The sequence below is a fragment of the Haliotis asinina genome, chromosome 9 (assembly GCF_037392515.1).
Source record: "Haliotis asinina isolate JCU_RB_2024 chromosome 9, JCU_Hal_asi_v2, whole genome shotgun sequence".
Classification (NCBI taxonomy): Eukaryota; Metazoa; Mollusca; class Gastropoda; order Lepetellida; family Haliotidae; genus Haliotis; species Haliotis asinina.
The window spans coordinates 6,020,921-6,036,061 of NC_090288.1; the positions used below are offsets into that span (position 1 = coordinate 6,020,921).

Below are 15,141 nucleotides of genomic sequence, written 5' to 3' on the forward strand. Positions count from 1 at the left end.
TGAGACAGATCTTGAAATTGTGACTTTGCTGATTGCAGATATATGGCATTATAATTTTCATGAATTCCATGGAAACAATTCAAACTTAGTCTAAAAAAACAATGAGTAACTGTCAGATGATTTGTCCTTTCAAACATGTAGGGGCTGGGGGGATATGTCATCTTCTGATGACTCTTGTTAAAAAATGCTTTTGGTAATGTTTGTATGTTATGAAACCAGAGATATATAGTGTAATTTAGGATATGTCAGCTGTACAAACTTGTATGGAGTTAGCATGAATGTATTGTACACGTATTGCACTTGCAAATTCCACATTCAATGTAAAATGATACAACTTGCTACTTTAAAGTGATGACTAATATATCATTAAATTAACCTTCCTGGAATCTTCAAGAAATGTTAAGTCATGACTTTTCAGAATGAGAAGTGTTTTTCTAAGAACTCTGCAGTTTTTGGAATGAACATACATACAATGAACAGAAATGAACATGTATGAAGTGTACATACGTGGAATGAACATACATACAATGAACAGAAATAAACATGTATGAAGTGTACATACGTGGAATGAACATACATACAATGAACAGAAATGAACATGTATGAAGTGTACATACGTGGAATGAACATACATACAATGAACAGAAATGAACATGCATAAAATGAACCCATATGAAATGTATGTATATATATATGTGTGTGTGTATATATATATGTGTGTAATCTACATATATGGAGAAAATATTGACAAAATGTACATATATGAGATAAAAATTGGCAAAATGAACACGTATGAAATAGACATAAATGAAAGGAACATTTGCAATATGAACACATTTGAAATGTGCACATACGAACTGAACACATAAGATTAACATACATGAAATGTATGGTACATATATAGAATTAACATACATTTGAAGTAAACATATGAAATGTACATATTCTTAATGCAAAATATTATTCATGAAGTGAACCAGAAAATTCTGAAATTACCCCAAAATTATCAGTCTTGGTGAATTTGATGGAGCAGCCTTTCTATATTGTCACTGCATATTGATAATGGACATTCACAAGGCGTGAAGACGGATCAGTAGTGTTTGTTCATGTTGGCATGGTTCATTTCCCAAAGTGACAATTTAACAGCTACATGAATCTCCTGTGGCATACTTGGACATTCACACAGTTCTATCTGTGTATTTACATAGATGTACTGAAGCCATGCAGTCTTGACCTTAGTAATCCAGACACCTTGCATTGTGGATTTGTCTGCATGGATGCAAAGGTACTTACCTGACGTGATAATCTGCTGTTAGAATGTGTACATGTAACCAAGGGCATTTACTTTACAGTGTAAAACATTCAGTAATCTTGAAATATGTTTATCTTGAGACTTTTGGAATTATGCTTTCCACATTAATGGGGTTCATCATTTTTAGATTACAGTTTAGCAAAGTGTGTTTAAAATGCATGAAAAACCCCAAATTTATAGATCTTTACCTCAATTTTAAGTTATTTATTCAGCATTATTATTTTTTCTGCAAATATTTGTAATGAAAATATTTTTAAGGTACATTGTTTAAGTCCTAAGTGGAATATTTATCCTAATCAGTTTATGTTTTTTGTTGTTGTTTTTTGTGAAAATGAACTCTTTCAGAAAGATTGTTTAAACAATCTATCACTTCTGTTCCTTTTATAACATCTTAGAGATAAGCCATGTACATTAAAGATTATGGGTTGTCAGGCTTCCCAGTGACATTTCAGACAATAGGAATGATCTCAGCTGCTAGGAACAGTAATCCTCTTCAAGCAGTCAAGTGAAATATGATTAGATATTTAATTAAGAACCTAAGTACCCTAGAAAGTATTGATGAATAAACCAAAGTGTAATAGCTAATAACTTGAGTAACCGATCCTTTTGCTGCCTAAGGAATCTATTATTTACAAATATTATTACAGAGAAACAGATGTCATATTGTTGTGAAGTAACAAAATATTCTTGTTTAAAATTCTCCCTGTGCATACATTATTTTCTCAAATTATATTATCAGTTGTCACACTATCACTCTTTCTTAATTTGTTGAACATGTGCTTGAGGTTATAATACACTTAATTACACAAGCTTGGACGGTGATGATTTTAAGCCAATTTCAATCGAACGATTAATATAATTTATACTCAGCTTAAAATATGTTTCAGTGAAATTTTGTCATGCAGGCATATTTTCAATTTAGTATTCAGCAGCCTTGAAGAAATGGAATTTGTTTTTGTTTTAATGGAATTAGTTGAATGCATTATAGTATCTTGAAAGACAAGTCATTCTTTTCTTTGTTTTTAACACGACAAAGTGTCTTAATAACTAACAGAGGTGTCATTCAGGGGAGTGTCCAAATAATGAGGGTTGTTCCCAAGTGGGAAGATGAAATCAATATCTTTCATCACCACGGTGAGGCAAATCATAGTTCTCCATAAAACAATGTAACATTAATGTATTCTGCATGAACAGTTTCATTTTATTCTTAATTAGTCAACTATTTGAAAGTATAAATGTCCAAAATGATATATTTTTCTTTCCTAACTACACTTTTAGGAATTCTTTTGTATAAAGTATAATTTTTTAAAGTTTTTGTGGAATAAGGTTATTCCTGAAATACACTGTGGTATGTTGTGGTATTTATCTTGCATTATTTTTGGCTTATTTTTGTGCGTAATGTCTCTCTTGCTTAGCTAAAGTACTTTTTTTGTGATGCTTATAGTCGGAATTGCACAATGAACTCGTCTCTTAGTGGAGATTTCTTATAAATATGGAAATATTTCATGGTAAAACTCACTTGTTTTATTTCAAGATGGTCCAATTTTATTCCCCAAATAGATTTTGTGGTCTTGACCGTACTCTGACCAGAATGAATTTCCTGACGCTCTGTTGACTACCTGAGGGTTTTTACTGAAGCAATTAATGTTAATTAGTTTTCCTCTAATTGCAGGAGTTCATACTTTGAAAACTAGGACTTTCAGTGTGGCGTTGACCTTTGACCCAATCACGTGAGTCACTCATTAAACCAGTGTTTCCATTGTTGTCAGTTTGTTATTGAATGTCCTGAGGTTAATCTTTGAATAATCTCCTAAATCTTCCAATATTTGTACAATATTAATAATTATTGCTTTTCCTCTTGCGTGTAATAATTGAAAGTTAAAAGAGAGGTGCAGCAGAAAAGACATTTGAATTTTATAGTGTCTTGATATTGCTGGTTATAAAATTGAATTTACGTTGAATTTGATTTTCAAATTCTCTGTTTGGTGACAAACCGTGTTTGATGTGATAAATGTGTGGATGAAATATATTCATGTATGCTGATTTTGTGAAATATACTGATTAGAATCAGAAGTCGGAGAAATGTAATCAATAAAAGATATTTCACCAATATCTTTCATATCTCCTGGGGTAAGTGATGGACATGAATTCATGGGATTGTCATTGTTAACTTGGAAAAATATTTTTCATTCTGAGCAGAATGCAGTTGACATGACAAAATGAATGTTATTTTGTGCCAGTTTGATGTTTGGTGCTGCGTTCAGCCATATTCCAGCAATATAGTGGTAGTCTGTAAATCGACAATCTGGTGATCAACATCATGAGCATGATTCAATGCAATTGTTTATTATTGATGGTTTGTTAGTTGGCTGACATTCAGATCTGGCTCAGGGTTCTGATTCACAAAACATTAGTATAGTGCTACAACATATGTAAGCCTATGATAAACTATACAGTTACGACAGTTTGAAACATTATGAAAGTTTTGTGGATTGTAACATTATAACTTGTGACAGAATCGTAATATATGAGGATGTTGAATGAGTTTGACAGGGAAGCATTATAATCACCCACTACTGAATTTCTTTCAAAGTCAAGTGGGTAAAGCTTTTGTTCATCTCGTTAAAGACCCAAGTTTGATTTCCAGCCCATTTATGCTGTCCCCAACTGTGATATTGTTGGAATATTGCTGAGAGCCATGTGAAACCATATTCACTTATGTTCTCAACAAGACATTTCATAGTGGCATTTTTTATAATGCTGATGAACTTAACACATTGATAATGGATAAGAACTGAGTTCAATATATTATGTGTTCAACGCTTCATCAACAACTTTTTCAAATTGCCAATTTTGGTTTTGTCATAATTCTCAATACAAGGATGGTAAATGTTGGTTTGTTTATCTGGAAGAGATAGTGATAGTTTATTTATGGTTGTGGTGTCTCTTCTGAGATGTGTGTTGGTCCGAGTGGGTTGTTTAGGAGAAGACAACTCATGAAGATAGGAGTGGGCTCTGATGTTTACATTCCTGCACCAACAAGATCCTGATAAGGTGTTCAGAAACACAAACTGTCGACAGCTTTCTTTTATAGTTTACCTCATGATCTGGCCCCAATCACAGCACTTTGATGTGTTTTGTTGAACATTGAATATCCTCTTACTGAACTACTAGTTTTTGATGGCTTGAACTACTTGTGCTGGTACTTTTCAGACAGCTTGGAGTAGTCGAGTTGCAGTAACAGATTTTGATGAATCTTTGGCTCCATCTGTTAAAATTTGCGGAATGATGTTAGTTTTCTGTAGAACAGGTTTGTTCAATTTGTCTATAGATGAGTTCCCTACACTAAACATCTGCTCATGTGGTCAGTACCAGACTTCAGTAGATGTCGATTCTTGTCTTCTGTAGATGAGGTCGGTACAAGATTTCTGTAGATGAGGTCACTTCCCATCTACTGTAGATGAGGTCAGTACATGTCTATTGTAGAATAGAGTCAGTTGTCATTTACTGAAGTTCTATACACGTACAGTAGATGGGGTCAGTACAAAACTCCTGTAGATGAGGCCAGTATAATTAATAGAGCAGTTTCCTTGGCTCAAGTCTTCTGAGGTTGGTTCTTCTGCAGATATCACCTCACTTTACTATGGTCAACTCAGGTTAGCTGCAGATGAGGACAATGCAAGTCATCTCTAGAGGAGGTTAGTTGTAGGAAAGTACTATAATGAAGACAGACATGTTTGCTTTGCTGTCAGTGTAGGGAGGAGAGGTTGAAAAAAGGAGGGAAACACTTCATGTAAAGATTTCTCACTGATGGCGTTTATGAATGTCTGTTCCCAATCATAAGCCTTTTACCATACAATGATCTACCAGCAGCCTGTTAGGTATGCATTATTCCTAATGACAGCCGGCACCAATGTGGACAGAAGTGTTGATTGCGTTTTCCCCACGAATTATTTCAAGATGTTGTTCCTGAGAAACTACAAAAATGTCATTATGATAACTTGATTACCTTCATTTGACGTCATGCCGCAATTTTTCTTGTGTTGCGAATCTGAAGAATTTTTAGTACCTTATAAACGAATATTGTGCGAGAGGTAGACGCTAATGTGACATGAAACGGTTCAGACCAGGCACCTATTCATATCTTTTTCACATCTAGATGGCTGACTGACTTATTGTTCCATTCTACATTGTCAGATGGGACTTTTGATGTTTGGGGCTTAACTATTTACATCTTGGTGAAGTTTCTGTTAATATCTAACGTCTAGGCAAGAGAATAATCGGTCTCAATTATTTACCATCAAAAGAGATTCCATAGGGCTTGACAGGCAAGAATAGTGGTGAAAATTGTATGGATGGATTGCATAGAACCAGTAATGACAAAAGGTGTTCGGGGAAAAGAGTAATTATGTCCGGCTCTACGTATAAGTCCCATCATTCACACAATTTACATACAATGGTATACATTTGTTGCCTATCACCACACAGCAGTAACTTGTCTTGTCATGGTAGTGTATTAATGTTGGCGTAGTGTTTTGAAAAATTGATGTTCCTGTACAAAAACTGTCATCGTATGTCCAAATCTGCCACTTTGGGAAATTGTTTAAATGAAAAATATGATTGCTATAATGAACACAAATGTTATTTTTGTATGTTTATCCTCACTCCTTTTGTATGGAATTATGAAATAAAGTTCTGACAGCAACTGATTGTAATAAATAAATATCAAGTAACTTTACTTCCTAGTTCGGGCTCCAATATAGTCTTTTATACCAACTGATCACACTTGTCAGCCACTGCCAGCAATACAAATATCCTCCGTTGGACCACAGAAGATGATATATTCCTGTACACTACTAAATTGATCCAAATATTTTTGAAATTTCAATACCTCTGAAACAGTTCAGATAAACTAACAACAAAAAACATGGCCATTTTCATAAACCATGCATTGTGTCAAAGAACCGAATTTGTGACTCATTTAAAATCCTGTGTAATATCTCTTTATATGTATATACATATGACCTCCTACTGCCTGAACAAAAAAAAATATTGATAGCATTCAATTGATAGACTGACTGATTGATTACAAGATACTTACAGATGAGTGAACTTCTGTATGTAGTAGTGATGGATTTAATCAGCTCTGATCAATGCTTACTCACAGAGGTGATGTATCAGTGTTGTCACAGCCTGTTACAGAAGCCCCCATGTCACTGAAACTAGTTGAATCCTCATTGCTAATACGTTCCCCAGTGAAAATTCAGGCGGGTAGTGGTTTAAGCATCCCATGTTAGTTGAAACAAGCAGTTGACAGAATAGTCATATTTGCTGAATCAGGTTGTCAGGCTTGCCGACTTGGTTGACCTGCATCATCATATCACAACATAGATCTTTGCTCATGATGTTGATCATAAAATGTCTGGTCCAGAGTTGATCTTTTTCAGACTGTCTAAGAAAAGCTTGCAGTTGAATACTGTAGAGTGTGGCATGAAACTAAACTCTCTCACTCACTCATATTAGCGGGATTGATTAATATTGTCATATCCTAGTTATCTAGATCAAGGATATGAATCACTGGATTATTTGATTCAGACTTGAGTAATTACAATCTTCTACAATCACATGCACTGAATGTGATCTTTAACAAACAGACAGACAAACAGACAGACAAACTAGTAAACAAACTGACATACCTCAGATGTCATAATTTACTACCTTGTACAGATGCCATAAAACAAAACTTCACTAAATAATGTAACACAGTCTGGTTTGAAAATATTAAAATAACTGGAGCACTTTGAACAGAGGTTGATACAATTTCATTTAAAGATTGTATTGGCTCATTCTGAAAGATTTCCCCCTGGAAAAATTGTTAATGGGGAATATGATAATTTTTTACTTTTTTTTCAAATCAATGAATTTTCTGCAAAAATGAACTTTCTGAAAGTCTGCCAGCAATATTCATTAATTCATTATTTACAAGGCAACAATGGACATTTCTTCAAGGAAATACCTATACAGACAACTTTGTTATGGCAGTTACAACGTTTGTATATTTTGCTTATGTTCATTCTGAGCTGCAAGCTGTATTAAAAGTGCATAACACATGATACAATAATGTCTGGTAAAATTCAAATTAAATTGACCTTCCTATGACAGATGTTGAGATACTTTCATAAGCTGTGAGATGTATGGCTCAGTATCTTTGTAAAATGTCCCCCTGGAAAATGTACTGATCGAGCATGTACATTTGATGCCAACAGCGCTAGCTGTAAGCTTAAGCAGACCACAGCACTTTACTACTTATCATTGAGCTACACTTTCACTCATCACTGAGAATATTACTTGTCGGGGCTTTCTATACTACGTCTGAGAGAGATTTTTATAGGATTTATATGACTGTTTGTGGGTTGCTTTGAGAATACAAGCTTATAGATAACACACTCAAATGTTCAATTACCTTCCTTATACTACCATGGAACACATCTTTCTTCATAAACTGACCACAACGCTTGAAGTTGGTCTAGCTGTGGTGCCAGGAGATTTAATCTTCTCCCAAAAGATTTCCATAATTCAAACAATGTCTTAAACTGCCTGGACGTGAATGAACACAGAGCGACACAACACATCTTCTATTCACATGGGCATTTCCACACATGCACATCTTTCATCCTTGATTGAAAATTTGTATTCTATGGGCATTTGAGAGGTTTGCAGACTGGGCTTCATCTTCCTGTTAAACAACAGCATTGGTGTATTATCTGATTTTTTTCATTCCAAACGCATGGGAAGGGTTTAATTAAGAAATGCATGCTGATATTGTATTCCTAACAGTTAAACATTGTTGATGTTTCTTTTGTTTGGTTGGCATGGAAATTAGATCTGTTAGAGAGGGTTTGCATTCCTTGTTGTTAGTGCTGGACGCACAGAGGATTGTCCAGTATTGTTTGATACTGGTCATCCTTGATGGTGACCCATACTTAGGGGAATGTACAGCAGTTATATTATTCCAGCAACCACAGGGCCGTAGGAACACTTTGGTGTTAATCCTTGTTATGCTATGTTTTACAAAGAACTTGTTATATATTTTATTTAATGTTTATAACAGATGATTTTCTGAATTTGATTTGTGTCTGGAATCCATTGTTTGCTTTTGAGTGCATACTTTATTGATTGCAAGAAACTTTTAAAACAGTTACATTGTTGATTGTAAATCTAATGAAACATTTCAGGGTACAAATTTCTTAAATATAAAACGACTGATAAAACACAAATTATTTTGGTTTTAAGTCATAAATTTGTCCAAATCTGAAATATAGCATTTTGAAATCGGAATCCAAATTCAGACATTTCTTAATATAACATTGTATGTCTAGCTGACAGCATGATTTTGCTGTTGTTAGTATGTGCATTAATCTCCCCCTGCTCAAGCAGGTGAGTTCGGAGCACTAATGCGTTAGAAGACATCTTTCAAAATTACCGTTATTAGAAGTTCCAAATGAAAATCTGTAATTGTACTTCCTGTTGACAAATGGTTGCCAGTGAAGAACAAGATGACGACCCCTACTGCTTCGTCCTTTGCATCTTCGTAATTACAGCAGAGGAAATGAAAGCGGCATTTACAGTTGGTAAATAGCTGGTGTTATTTCCAAGTTCCATGTGCCATCATCAGAGGACTTATTACTCCTCTAGAGGAGATCTTTGTGCATTAAATCTTCTTGTATCACTGTCTAGGTAATTTGAACATCTGCAATGTACATTAGACATGTCAAATTCTACTTAATGCATGATGCCTTTATATGGTTGCAATAAGTGAAGTGATCACTTCGATTCCAGGGAGTTTGATGGTTTACTGAGCTGATTAATCTGCCAAAGGGACTAATTCTGTCCATTTGTGAAATAAGTAAGTCATCGAAAGTTTCAAAATGTGGGTACATTTGGATTGGTTTCCAAATGGTGGCCCGAACAGGAAGCAAGCACTCTTTATATTCACGGGTCTTATTTGCCTAGTTTCCACAGTTATGCAGTGTTTCTTGAAGAACATTTGGATGTTTTTTCCTTGGATGGCAGAATTCAAAGTTTTTTCCTAGGATGGCAGAATTCAAAGTTTTGACATTTATAACATAATTGTATTTGTCTTGTTTAGTGTCATGGTATTTAGTAAAATTCTCATAAAACATGGCTTTACTCTGACTTTACTGACAAATGGCAGACACACTTATCTTCATGTCTGCAGCTAATTTTCTACAGGTGTACAGGTGTCAGTAGTAAAGGAGTGGATTTTGCAGATTTCCACTGAAGCTCATGAGAAAGGCCTCATGTTTAAAGTGTTTACTCATCACACTGAAAACCACACTGTCAAGAATGTTCTTTTAGATTTTTCTAAGTGGTATTCTTTTTTTTTAGAATGCAAGTATTGAAATGCATATTGTGAGAAAAAACATCAACTGTTGTCAAATGGCTTTACGTCATGTCACATATTTTTGTCTAGTGCTTGTGAATTACTGTTTAAAATGGATTGGGATAGTGGAATAGCCTTGTAGTTGAAACATTCATTTGTCATGCCTATGAACCATGTTCGATTCCTTTTGGGATCGTGTGGTCAGGCTCGCTTACCTTGTTGACTACATTTCATTGGTTCCCAATTGCACAGATTGATTCTCATGCTTTTGATCACTGGATTCCTTATAGCTGTAATCACTCATTGTTAAGCAGCCATTAGTTATCAATATTTCTTTAAAAGATAGAGCTGCTGGTTGGGCAGGATTTGCTTTTTTTGCTAACAAGTGGTCTTAGCACTGATGTTAACAAATTACTTTGTTCTATTTTGTTAACATTTTTATTTCTATTCCAAAGATTTTTATCTGACACTGATGTTTTGCATAAATTGGAGTGTTAGTTTGAAATACTTATCTTGATTTAAATTGTCAGTTATTCTTATGGGTCTTGTTCTTTCAAGTAGGACGATATTTTCTGACCAGATGTGGCTTGACTTGGTATCAAATGTTTCAGCTATTGAGGGAAAAGACTTTTTAATGCCACAAGCAGTTACATACAGTGAGTGTTAATTGATGAAAGCACTTTTCCAAGCTATCAGCCATGCAGTTGTCACAAACAATACTTTGCCATTGTTCAAGAGAAGTTTATCTGAAAACAGGTATGCCACAAGCATGTGTGAAATGCTAGCTGCGTTGGATCGGATACTCTGCAATGTTGAGATGTCTCTCTGCGTTGTACAAGGTTGTACGCTGAGCCCTCTTTCATTATGTATTTGGTTACAAAAAAATGCTCCATGTTTGTCATAGAGTTGTTTCGGAATCTCATAACCTTACATCATTGTGTCATTTAGTGTGTCAGCAGCAAATGGTGATATGCCTGTTTCATGCATCAGTGAGCTGGAAGAGACTCATCCATTTCTTTGGCATTTGGTGCATGTTCTGGTATTCCATGTTAATGTTCCAAGAACATTTGCCAGGAAGGTCAGCCATAGTTGAAGACGTCAGCTGGAATTCTCCTGACTGACATGCAGTCATAACTCTTTGTAAAACAAAGCACATAGAAATGGAAGTATTTCACTAAGAAAAATATCTGGAATTGACATCACCCAACAAGAAGTCCTTGGGAGTATGTGGTGTTAGGAACATTTCCTTGAATCCTCTTCAGAACATGATCGCTAAAGAGAAGTCAATTATACGGCTTGGCATGTTCTGTTTTGACTATGTGTTGCTCTTTCGGGATAATATTATCATAGAAAAAGAATAGTTTTCAAGTCAAGTGTATGGAACTATTTTATGATACATTGGAAACAGTGGCTCAATTGTTAGCTGTTGACAGAGCGAGTTTATGATTTGTTTGTTTTCTAAACAAATATTTTCCTTATAAATGATAGCCCAAAAGAAAACTTTTTCAGATTGTATTGTCTTTGTAAGTGGATGTTTTGTGGATGCGCAAAAAATACACACACTTTGACACCTATGTTTCTAAATTTGATGGGTATTTTTTTATGATAAATGGGCTGTTTGATGAATACTTTCCACAAAGTATCGCTTGTTCAAAGGTAATCTAAAGTTGCTGAAAACAGCTTTTTTCTTTTGAAAAAAATACTGAGGTGTTGAATTGAATTTGTTGTTTCATTTCACAGGGAATTCTGAAATAATTTGTGAAAGGAAAGTTAATACACTTAAATGTTGTAATTTGATACATTAAGATGACGAATGAAGAGTTATATTTTTGTTCTGAGAAAATTGATCTCAAGCTTGTGTAGTTAGTTTCCAGCTTGCACATTGTTACTCGATAACTGTGATTCTGTTGTGTCAATGAGCTGAAAAGACAACTATGATTCTGTTGTGTCAATGAGCTGAAAAGACATTGTACAATGCATAACATTCACAGTAGTCAGATTTCAAATTTGTATGCAAGATGATGAATACAGCTGGTGTGTATTCTGAAACTCATATGGAATATAAAGATGTATTTTTTCTGACATTATTCTTCTAGAAGAAATTCTTTGCTGGATTTATGGAATGAAATATGATTTTGACCAACTTACTTTTGTCATGAATTGTCTTTTGTTTGAAATCTGAAAATATTTTATGTCTTGTCTGGAATAGCAGTATTTTTTTTATCATCATATGTGGGCTTACAGTTCTTCTGAGAACAATTTGGGGAATTGAGGCAATTTCTAACTCTTGGATTATCGAGTATCTATCTCCATTTTATTTCAATAAATGCCTTGGAACCATTCACATCATAGCTTTGTTTGAGTCCAATTTGAATTGTAGATGCTAAGAAAGGCTATCCAATAAAATTTCTCTCATGAGCAGGAGACTTTCAGTGCTACGTGGAGATAGGAGGGATAGTTGCAGTGTACATGTCACGTCTGAAACAAAGCTATGGATGAATAGGTCAAGGAAACATTTTGCAAATGTCTTCTAGCTTTCCTTTCTATCAGGTGCACTGTGTGGTGAGTTCTGGCAACGTTATCTTTGAAAACTGTTATCAATTTTCATGTCACTGTTACTAATGTACTTGGTGTTTTTGTTTGTTTTTTTCTTTTCTCTTGTTGTTTATCGCCTCACTCAGCATTATTCCAACTAAGAAGTTAGAATCAGCTAACATGACTGGGTGGTCAGGCTTAATGACATGGTTGGTGCACGACATCATATCCTGCTAGTTGTGTTGGTGCTGTGCTGATGATGTCAATCCTCTGATGCAGACACAATCACTTACAGACTGCCATCATGTAGATGGAATGTTGAGTGTGTCATTAAACAACAAACAAAAACATTTTTATTCCACTGACATATTCACCATACCATAGAAGGTATTTTTAATTACACTTGAGACAATTCCACATGTTCTGACCATCAGGAATCAAAGGTTCAACAAATGAAGAAAAAAGACAAGACATCAACATGGTAATACTTGAACAACTGCTTTTTGTGCTTTTGAAAATACTCTTCCAAGCTTCTTGTGGCCTAAATTTCATAACTAAGGAGTTCAGTCACTGACATAGTCAGGGTTTTTTCATTTCCTAAAGACCCGTGAAGGTCTCAGGGTAGAATAGGCCCTCAGCAACCCATGCTTGCCACAAAAGGCAACTATGCTTGTCGTAAGAGGCGACTAATGGGATCGAGTGGTCAGGCTCACTGACTTGGTTGACACATGTCATGGGTTCCCAATTGCGCAGATTGATGCTCATGTTGTTGATCACTGGATTGTCAATTATTTATAGACCGCTGCCATATAGCTGGAATATTGCTGAGTGCGACGTAAAACTAAACTCACTCTCTCACTCATTTCCTAAATGTGACAAAAGGTAACAAATTCTGAATACTCCATAAGATTTATGAATGCTATTTTTTTTCATAAAAAATGAAATTCCATCTGGAATATGTGAAATAGATTAGAACATATATTCCTTGGTGACTTTGAAGCTCGCTTGTTGGTAGTGTGTGTGAAACTGTCCAGAGACACTTCAATAGCTTGGAGCATCTCAGTGCTAGATACCTGATGACTGATGTCAATACATCCTTTCAGCGTGAACAACTAGCAGTACTTATCTAAATTAATGAGTCTGGTGTATATATATTTCATAGGAGAATGGCTTTAGGAATGTAGGTAAAATGTAATATGCTGTCTATGTTTTGAATACGGACAGAGAAGAGATTGGACTTTGTTGGCCTCCGACGTTTTGCCCTTGGGGAACCAAACTTATTTTGGTGTTGTTTGATGAGTGTCTACTTTTGTCATAATTGCACCCCACTGCCCATGAGATGAATAAGACATACAATTTTATGACAATGTTCAATTGTTATTTTGTTTTATATAGTCCTTGTAAAGCCAAGATGTCTATGATTGTACAATTTATTGCAAACCCATGGGATTCAAGGTTAGAATCTGTTTCCAGCCTCTGTTCGGTGCCTAGGTTTTCATAGCTCTCTCAGTGCTAAGATAGTTGTAAGATAATGTTATTGTATGGCACTTACGACTATCTTAATACTAAGAAAGCTTCGAAAAACCTAGGCCCAGGTCATAGGTGGGCTTCGCACTATGTAGACATCATAACCACATGCTAATTTGGATATCATGTGACCAGACTTATCTCTCATTTGTAAACTCTCGTATTTTATTTATTTTTTATTTTTTTCAAAACAACAAACTGCAACATTTTATATCAGCGAACTTTGACCTCTTCTGCACAAGGGCATTACGATTCTCTCTTCTTTCAAATTTCCAAACAACAAAAAAGCATAGAAAAAGTATAATTGCTGTCAATCATTCCATATGAATGGAAACTTAACAAGTATGCACACAAGTATGATTATGAAAAATGCCAAATAGCACAACAGAAATATTTTTAAAGAGAATGTGACTATTGTCCAAGCTGGAAAATGTCAATGTGGTCAAGATGTCCTCTTCTGGGAGCTCATGTGCAAAATCAGAGTTACAAATCTTCCTGTATTTATCCAGTTTTGGCTATTTACAGTTGCCATCTTTACTGTTTCAGTAGCAAGGTATTATGTTTCTGTTGCTATTGCCATGATTAATGTGGATTATTCAGCGTTATTCTGCACAGTCGGAAAGTTTTCTTTGGTAGGCGTGAGTTGTGTGGACAGCAATACATATAACTGAAACTGACTTTATCTAACATTCTGCACAGCAACAGTAACAGCATGTGGAGCCATCCAACAAAGGATGACTACTCAAATGGAAAGAGCTTTTTACTTTTTCCAAAGGACATTGAACTGGTCAATTTATTCTGTGTAAGTATATGTAAACTTGTCTAAAATGAAACAAATATAAAAACATGTCAAACATCTTGAATGGACTGTGTAAGTTGTGATGACTCATTACATGGTGATTGCTTATTGTAGAGGTACTATGTAGGGTGTTGGATAAGCCAGGAGGTTAAGGTATTTGCTCATCATGCCGAATACTGGGGTTTGATTCCCACATAGCTACAATGTGTGAAGCATATTTCTGGTGTTTCCTGCCCTGATGTCCCAGGAATATTGGTAAAAGCAGTGTGAAACTCGCACATTCAGAGGTACTTTGGTGGCTGCATGAAACTGAGTAGAAAAATGGGTCATCTAAGGTGATTCTGTAGGTCAGCGGTCAAGTTCTATGACAGCTTTGATTTTTGCTCTTGATATCAACCATTGCACTGTTCGATCATGATCTGATTTACTTACAGGCAGCTCCACTGTCATACAGCTGAACTATTGTTACATAATAAAACATTTAGCCATACATAGTTGCTTCCCTTAGATGTGACAGTAACCTGCAATAATGGATTCAATTTGGTTTGTGATTTTCTCCCCATT

General features: G+C 35.1%; 1 protein-coding gene across 1 annotated transcript in view; it reads left to right on the forward strand.

Annotated features, from left to right (window-relative positions):
• Positions 1-2,983: 2,983 nt before the first annotated feature.
• Positions 2,984-15,141, forward strand: part of LOC137296902 (plexin-B-like) — a 256,296-nt gene continuing 244,138 nt past the window's right edge. Inside the window, exon 1 of the mRNA XM_067828790.1 lies at positions 2,984-3,042. The gene's annotated coding sequence lies outside the window, so the exon portion shown is untranslated. The remainder of the gene's footprint in view (positions 3,043-15,141) is intronic.